General features: G+C 39.8%; 1 long non-coding RNA gene across 1 annotated transcript; it reads left to right on the top strand.

The window, feature by feature from the left end:
- The first annotated feature begins 35 nt into the window (after window positions 1-35).
- On the top strand, window positions 36-8547 carry LOC122561650. The gene is made up of 4 exons (XR_006315073.1): window positions 36-135; window positions 1798-1849; window positions 2734-2839; window positions 8155-8547. It is a non-coding gene; the product is annotated as an uncharacterized LOC122561650 (long non-coding RNA).
- Window positions 8548-9274: the final 727 nt, after the last annotated feature.

Below are 9274 nucleotides of genomic sequence, written 5' to 3'. Positions count from 1 at the left end.
CATTTCTATATGTTCTCATTACAGGAAGGTGACCATTGGTCTCATCCCAATGATACATGCATCCATTACAGATGTGTAGGAGGTGCAGTAACAGAGACACAAATAACATGTTCATCTCATCCAGACTGTGATGATGTTAGTACAAACCCTGTACTTGGCCTTTTGGTTGCCATGACGTGTTTTAATACTTAAATATTCATTTGTTTTTCTATTACTCTAATATGTGTAATGAACTGAGCAACAGTTAATATTCTTAAAATTATTGTAATAAGAGAAATGACCTAAATTAGACGAAAACTCATTCTGCACTTTATGAAGAGCACTATTCAAAATCATAGTTAATATCAAATGAAACATTATTGAATGTTGGACGACATGCCAAATTTTACTCTTACAAAATTTGAATGATGCAAAATATCATCAAGCTTTTCTTCCATCTCAGTAACCAACATTTTAATTCAGGCTAGATAGGTGCAGAAATACCCCTTCTTCTGTTTGTACCCCGATTCTGGTTAAGCAATCTTCAAGATAGTTTTTCATGAGTTTTGGGTCCACAATACACAACTGTCCTAAATTCCTCTCAGGTACAGTAAAGAATATTGTGAATTTGGCATTATGGAAGTTGTTAGGACAGAATAGGGAGAGCTTCACTCTACTTCTGAATATGCCTGTTTGACCTGGGTGAGTTCCTTGCTATGTGTAGCTCACTCTGAGTGAAGGATAGTCTCCTGTCTCTGACAATTAATACGATTGAAGTAAGTTGAGTTCATTCATTTCAATTCTGGTCATATGGTCTCCAATACCAAATCAAAACCACACAATACTCCTCAAAGACGTACATTGTTGTTGTCCATCACAATACTGAAGATCAACAAAATAGATAGAATTCAAAAGACAGAGGTTATGCCACAATGGTCATCTGTCAAAGTGAGCAAGGAGTCTTCATGGCTGTCTTTGGCCCAAAACCATCCATCTTGATGTAAAATTGATCAAAATACACATTCAGAGTCATTTACAAAAGATCTCCAATGAGCTAAAATTATTATAGAGTTATAGAATCCTTATAGCGTGGAAACAGGCCCTTCAGCTCAACAAGTCCACACCGACCCACCAAAGAGTAACCTGCCCAAACCCATTCCCCCTACTCTGTTACTCTACATTTACCTCGAACTGATATACCCAACCAACATATCCTTGAACACTATGGGCAATTTTAGCATCACCAATTTATCTAACCTGCACATCTTTGGATTATGGGAGGAAACCCACACAGATACAGGGAGAATGTGTAAACTCCACACAGACAGCCACCCGAGGCTAGGACCAAATCTGGGTCCCTGGTACATTGAGGCAGCAGTGCTAACCACTGAGCCACCGTACCACTGTTTGAAAGAAGGAGAAAATAGCAAGGAAATTATAAAGTGCTCTCATAAATTTATGTTGATTGTCAAGAATGACAGAAATAACTGCTGTGTTCAAAGTTAACTGTGTTAAATTTGTAGCCCATGACAACATTTAGGCAAACAATTCTAAGCACTGTTACTCACCCTGTTCCCATATCTGATCAATGTCCTAGTATTGGTTAGCATATTTGAAACAAATATTCCTATATTTACTGTGGAAGTAAATATGTCTAACAAAATAAAATGATTCATTTCAGGAGCACATTGGAAAATGTAACCACAGTTTATTTTCATTATCTGCATTATTTGTTCATGCATCACTCTCAATGCTGGCAACATTTCTAGAACAAATGATCTTAAAACAATGACAATTGATTTTTTTTTCTATATTTAGGCTGACAAAAAATGGGACAAATATCGATGCTGCTATTCCTGTCCTGACAGATGTAAGTGTGACATTTTGTGTATTGCTATCAATCCGAACAGCTTATTCTTCTCTGTAATGTCTCTAACAACTTTAAATTGTTGTGATTGTGGGTTTCATCATCTTTGTTCATTATGGATTCCTATCTTACAAAAATGACTGTTTCAGAAAAAGAAGTGAATTTGGCTACAAATTGCGTTATGGTGTGTGACATCATGAAGGATATTTACAATCTGTGTGCTTTTTTTCTATATCAACACTTACTGAGACAGTGAATGTGACTGACAGGTTTCTGCCCAACTTTGAACTTGTGAGGTCTGTGCTTCAGCTTTCCTACAGTTCAGATGCTGTTGAAGTAACTGCTCCAATGCATGATCAGCAAAGTATTTAAGCAAAATAAAAACACTTGGACAATTCAGTGCAGCTCATTTTTTTTTAAAAAAAGGCATCTTGACCTCTCAGCATTTGTCTGTGATTTTGCACACCATTTTACACCAGATCCACATTGTGTTAAGCAAATGAGCTGACCGTATGCATTAAAGGGGTGTCAGCAGTACATCATCTGGCTGAACTCTTAGCTGACATTTTAACCTCTGGACAGACCCAGTGGGAAATTGAGATCACGCCACTAACAATTGTGCAAAGATTTTCTATATCAATTAACAGGTCCATGATTTTTCAATTATGACCTTTTACAGATGTTGAGTTCAGCTTATTTTGTATGAAGAAATTCTAATTAAACTTCCATCTGCTAATATGTCTTGCCAATTACTTCAAGATTATACTCAGATGAAGAAAGCCTGTTGTCCCCTCCATTTGTATGTCCATTTGATCTATCTGTACTCGTCACATGTGATGCAACTTAAAATATTTGAGAAAATAACTTGATTCCTCTAACCTCGACAGTGAGACAATGCAAGGTGAAACGTAAAATGATTAGCATCGGAGAAGGTCAATGTTCAGCGACCGTTGAGGTGAAAGCATGTGAAGGATATTGTAACTCATTTGCCATGTAAGTACCTTTATTTTATATTTTGATCCTTAAAACAGAATGGTGAATAATCAGAAGCCTGAAATGTACAGCAGGTCAATGAGCACTCTTGTAGTGAAGGGACACAGAATAGTTTGGACTTGTAGCCTTTCAGGAGATGGGTAGCACATTAAGAGAAATAAAAAAATGGGGAAAGCATAAGACAAATGAACTGAGGGATGGGATGATTGTTAGAATCTGTTGTCAATTCCAATAGTTAACCAATAGAAAGAATCAAGTTGCTAAAGCACAAAGCAGGTTTCTGCTTTTTTCTGTAATTCTTCTTTTGATGATATTTTTTGTCTGTGCACCATGTACAGGGACAATGCCAGAGATGATTAACTTTTCTTTTCAGTAACTTTATATAATCCAATCATGAGTCTCTGAAGAGTCTCTGGCTTGTAATCTCTTGGCTCATATCTGTGTAGAGAAACCTACTGGCTTTTTCATTTCCTTGCTGATTATAATTGGGAATTTCTTTTCTTCCATCAAGTGGCATAACCACTTACCCAGTGATGGAGGTGGGGGATGGAGGGGCCAGGAAGATGACTTAGAGTCTTAGAGTCATAGAATTGTACCTCACAGAAACAGACTCTTTGGTCCAACTCATCTATACCAACCAGATATCCTATTCTAATCTAGTGCAATTTCCCAGCACTTGGCCCATATCCCTCCAAACCTTTCCTATTCATATACCCATCCAAATGCTTTTTAAATGCTGTAATTGTATCATTACTTCACTCGGGCAGCACATTCCATACACGCACCACCCTCTGTGTGAAAACGTTGCCCGGTAGGTCCCTTTTATATCTTTCTCCTCTCACCCTAAACTTATGCCCTCTAGTTCTGGACTCCCTGACCCCAGGGAAAAGACCCTGTCTATTTACCCTATCCATGCCCCTCATAATTTTGTAAACCTCTATAAGGTCATCTCTCAACCTCCAACGCTCCACTGAAAACAGCTCCAGCCTATTCATCCTCTCCCTATAGCTCAAATCCTCCAACCATGGTAACATTCTTGCAAATCTTATCTGAACCCTTTCAAGTTTCACAACATCCTTCCGATAGAATGGAGACCAGAATTGCACACAATATTCCAAAAGTGACCTAACCAATGTCCTGTACAGTTGCAACATGACCTCCCAACTCTTATGCTCAATGCTCTGATCAAGAAAGGAAAGCATACTGAATGCCTTCTTCACTATTCTATCAAATGTGACTCTACTTTCAAGGAGCTATGAACCTGCACTCCAACGTCTCTTTGTTCAGCCTTTACCATTCAGTGTAAAAGTCCTGCTCTGATTTGTTTTTCAAAAATATAACACCTCACATTTATCTAAGTTAAACTCCATCTGCCACTCCTCAGCCTATTGGCCCACCTGATCACGATCCTATTGTATTCTGAAGTAACCTTCTTGACTGTCCATTCCACCTCCAAAATTGGTGTCATCTGCAAACTTACTAACTATAACTCCTATGTTAATATCCAAATAATTTATATAAATAACAATTAGCAGTGGACCCAGCACCGATCTTTAAGGCACACCACTGGTCACAGCTTCCAGTCTGAAAAACAACCCTCCACCACCACCCTCTGTCTTCTACCTTTGAGCCAGTTCTGTATCCAAATGGCTAGTTCTCCCTGTATTCTATGAGATCTAATCTTGCTAACCAGTATCTCATGGGGAAACTTGTCGAACGCCTTACTGAAGTCTATGTAGAACATGTCCATCAATCTGCCCTCATCAACCTTCTTTGTTACCTCTTCAAAAAACTCAATCAAGTTTGTAAGACATGATTTCCTCAGCACAAAGTCATGTTGACTATCCCTAATCAGTCCTTGCCTTTCCAAATACATGTACATCCTGTCCCTCAGGATTCCCTCCAACAACTTGCCCATCACCAATGTTGGGTTCACCGGTCTATAGTTCCCTGGCTTGTCCATACCACCCTTCTTAAACAGTGGCACCACATTAGCCAACCTTCAGTCTTCTGGCACCTCACCTGTGACTATTGATGATACAAATATCTCAGCAAGAGACGCCGAGCAATCACTTCTCTAGCTTCCCGCAGAGTTCTCGGGTACACCTGATCAGGTCCTGGGGATTTATCCACTTTTATGCGTTTTTAGGCATCCAGCACTCCTCTGTGTAATGGACATTTTTCAAGACGTCACCATCTACTTCTCCATGTTTTATATCTTCCATGTCCTTCTCCACAGTAAACACCGTGCAAAATACTTGAATAATATTTCCCCCATCTTCTGCGGTCCCACACATAAGCTGCCGTGCTAATCTTTGAGGGGCCCTATTCTCTCTCTAGTTACTCTTTTGTCCTTAATATATTCATAAGATCCCTTTGGACTCTCTTTATCCCTATTTGCCAAAGCTAACTCATATCCCTTTTTGCCCTCCTACTGCCATTACACTCTTCTAAGGATTCACTCAATCTCTGCTCTCTATACCTGATCTATGCTTCCTTATTTTTCTAAACCAAACCCTCAGTTTCTCCAGTCATCCAGCATTCCCTCCACCTACTAGCCTTTCCTTTCACCTTAACAGGAATATATTGCCTCTGGACTAACATTGTCTCATTTTTGAAGGCTTCCCATTTTCCAGTATCCCCATTACCTGCAGACATCTACCCCCAATCAGCTTTTGAACATTTTTGCCTAATATCATCAAAATTAGATCCAGTCTATCCTTTTCTATCATTATTTTAAATCTAATAGAATTATGGTCGCTGGCCCCAGAGTGCTCCCCCACTGACACTTCAGTCACCTGCTCTGCCTTATTTCCCAAGAGTAGATCAAGTTTTGCACCTTCTCTAGTAGGTACATCCACAAACTGAATCAGAAAATTTTCTTGTACACACTCAACAAATTCCTCTCCATCTAAACCCTTAACACTGTGGCAGTCCCAGTCTATGTTTGGAACATTAAAATCCCCCACCATAACCACCTTATTATTCTTACAGATAACTGAGATCTCCTTACAAATTTGTTTGTCAGTTTCCTGCTGACTATTGGGGTGTCTACAATACAATCCCAATAAGGTGATCATCCCTTTCTTATTTCTCAGTTCCACCCAAATAACTTCCCTGGATGAAAACTGGAAATATCCTCCCTCAGCACAGCTGTAACACTATCCCTTATCAAAACGCCATTCCCCCTCCTCTCTTACCTCCCCCTTTCTATCTTTCCTGTAGCATTTGTATCCTGGAACATTAAGCTGCCAGTCCTGCCCATCCCTGAGCCATATTTCTGTAATTGCTATGATATCCTAGTCCCATGCTCCTAACCATGTCCTGAGTTCATTCGCCTTCCCTTTTAGGCCACTTGTATTGAGTATATGCAGTTTGATTTATCAGTCCTCCCTTGTTCTCTTTGATCCTTCCTGCCCTGACTGTTTGACTTGCTCCTTTTCCCAATTTTACCACTGTCAGATTGATCTTTTTCCTCACTATTTCCCTCAGCCCCACTCTCCAATTTACTAGTTAAAATCCTTCTGAGCAGCTCTAGCAAATATCCCTGCCAATATACTAGTCCCCTCCCAATTTAGACGCAATCTGTCCTTCTTGTACAAGTCAATTCTACCCCAGAAGAGATTTCAATGATCCAAAAATGTGAATTCTTCTCCCATGCACTAGCTCATCAGCCATGCATTGATCTGCTCTATCCTCACTAGCTCGTAATCCAGATATTACTACTGCTGAGGACTTCCTTTTTAAATTCCTGCCTAACTTTCTGTATTGTCCCTTCAGGATCTCATCCTTTTCCCTTCCTCTGTCATTAGTTCCAATGTGTACAATGAACTCCTGCCGGCCCCTCTCCCCATTGAGAACATTTTGCATCCTCTCTGAGATATCCTTGACCCTGGTACCAGGGAGGCAACACCCCATTCTGACTTTTTGCTGCTGCCACAGAAACGTCTGTCTGTGGCTCTGACCAGAGTCCCCTGTCACAATCGATCACTTGGAATCTGACATACCCCTCATTACATCAGAGCCAATCTCAATATCAGAAATGTGGCTGTTCATGCTACATTCCCCTGAGTGTCTATCACCCCCTACATTTTCTGAAACAGTGCACTTGTTTGAGATGGGGATAGTCACAGGAGATTCCTGCACTACCTGCCTCCCCTCCCACCTTTCCAGGCTGTAACCCATCTACTTGATTCTATATGCATTTTTCTCTTCCTTCCTAGAACTGTCATCCATTACACCTTCTAGCTCCTATACATTCCTTATTGCATCTAACTGCTGCTTTGACCGATCCACATAATCTGATAGGATTCACAACCTATCCTGCAGACATAATCATCTAAAGCTTGGAAAGTCTCCCTAAACTCCCATATCAAACAAGAAGAATATGTCACTCTACTAAAAGCCATCTTTCCTCCTTCACAATCAACAGACCCAGAAAATTGCTCTAAAACACACTGCTCCAGGCTAACTTAGTACTGATGACTTATTTTTTAAAATGTAATCAAGAGATGAATCGCAATAAAAGGTATCATCAAGAAAGAACCCACGCTACTCACTATTGTAGATTTACGACAATGTTGCACTTATAAACCATATATCTCTCTGTTCCTGTGCTGTGAGCTCTCCCACACAGGTTCCTCCGAGGTCAGCTGTGAACTTCGCTGTTTGTTCATTTTTCCTCGATGCACTCCGATATCCAGAGACACCCGAATTCAAACAGTAAAGGCAGTAACTGTGCAGATTCACTGCTGTGTCAGACAGCAATGAAGGTTTCTTTCTCTGACCATGTAGTTACTGCCTTTGCTGTCTTCTTCCTTTTTAAAGTGCCATTGCTTTGATCTTTTGTGCCCCAAAGCTCCAAAACAATGCAACATCATATGAAACATTAATTGCTGCTCCTGGAATTCAAGGAAATCACGTCCAACACCTAAAATACCTCAAAAAAGGAGCAGCTCTTACAGCCACAATCTCTATGCTTCATGCCTGTTATACCCAATGCATTACCTAACTGTGGGATGGATGGGTGTTAATGGTTTTATGATTTTGTGAGTCTTATAATTATCATCCAATGACAGTGCTAGCCATCAAATTTGGTAGGTAGTTATAAGCTCAGTTTATTCAATTGAGCGCTTTGAATTTCTATTATTTTGAGAAATTTTAATGTGCTCCTTACTACAATTTATATTATTTTTTTTTGTTTCTCTTGTGTTTCTCACAGGGTAACTACTTTGACACCATCATGGTTTCATAGCTTTGTGAATAAAATGGGTAATATAATAAGATTTGACTTGCATGATCTTGTTGTTTTTCAGATATGATCACAAAACAAATGGCATGAAACAAACATGTGAGTGCTGCCAGGAGGAAAATACTGAGGAAAAACAAATAACTCTGCAATGCTCCTTTGGAGGATCTCAAACATACACCTACATTTCTGCCAAATCATGCAGATGCAAAATCTGCGAAGGTGAAAACGCTTAACGTTGTGATCTCAAAGCCTTACAACTGGATATAATTTGTGCAACAAATGTAGATGTTAAAATCTGAAACATTTTTCTTCATAATTTCTATTTGCTTGGTTTTACTTGGTAATGAGATAATGTTGTGAATTTGATTTCCTCCCAATTGCTCCCTTTAAAATGTGGAAACCTTTCACTTTATTGTTTGACAGCAAATTTAAATCAATAAAACATTTTCTGCATGAATGAATATTGCAATTTGTGCATTAATCTCTCATTACTTTAACTGCAAATGTACTTGCAAGAAATATTTAATAAGTTTGCAATTTCAATCCCCACTCTGTTTTCAGGTAACACACCAGCAGTGGGGGGATTAATGTATTTATTCTAGATTCCAAGATACTGTCCATTGATTTCTCTCTCAGTGTCCCGGTGAAGTCAATATTCCTTATAGTGAGAGATCAGAGTTGCTGAAAAAACTGAAACCATTAAACCAATCTTTCCTGTCTCAAAGCAAGCTATCCAGATAATTGCAGATTTAAAACACCTGCAACTCCACCTCAAAGTCTACTTGTTGTTCAATGAACAGTTGGGGGAGAAAGTGAGGTCTGCAGATGCTGGAGATCAAAGTTGAAACTTTATTGCTGGAACAGCACAGCAGGTCAGGCAGCATCCAGGGAACAGGAGATTCGACGTTTCGGGCACAGGCCCTTCTTCAGGAATGAGCAGAGAGTGTTCAGCAGGAGAAGATAAAAGGTAGGGAGGAGGGACTTGGAGGAGGGGCGTTGGCAGAGGAGATGACCTGGGGTGTGCAGTGAGAGAGGGACTCACTGAAATCTTTGTAGAGAGAGGCAGAGAGCTTCTTCAAGGAAGGCATCCTTGTAAGAGGATTCGCAGTAGGTTGAAATCTTCGAGGAGAAAGTGAGATCTGCAGATGCTGGAGATCAAAGTTGAAACTTTATTGCTGGAAAAG

This window comes from Chiloscyllium plagiosum, chromosome 23 (genome assembly GCF_004010195.1).
Source record: "Chiloscyllium plagiosum isolate BGI_BamShark_2017 chromosome 23, ASM401019v2, whole genome shotgun sequence".
Taxonomy (NCBI): domain Eukaryota; kingdom Metazoa; phylum Chordata; class Chondrichthyes; order Orectolobiformes; family Hemiscylliidae; genus Chiloscyllium; species Chiloscyllium plagiosum.
The sequence above is the reverse complement of the archived record's forward strand: the minus strand, read 5'-3'. Positions and strand labels throughout refer to the sequence as shown.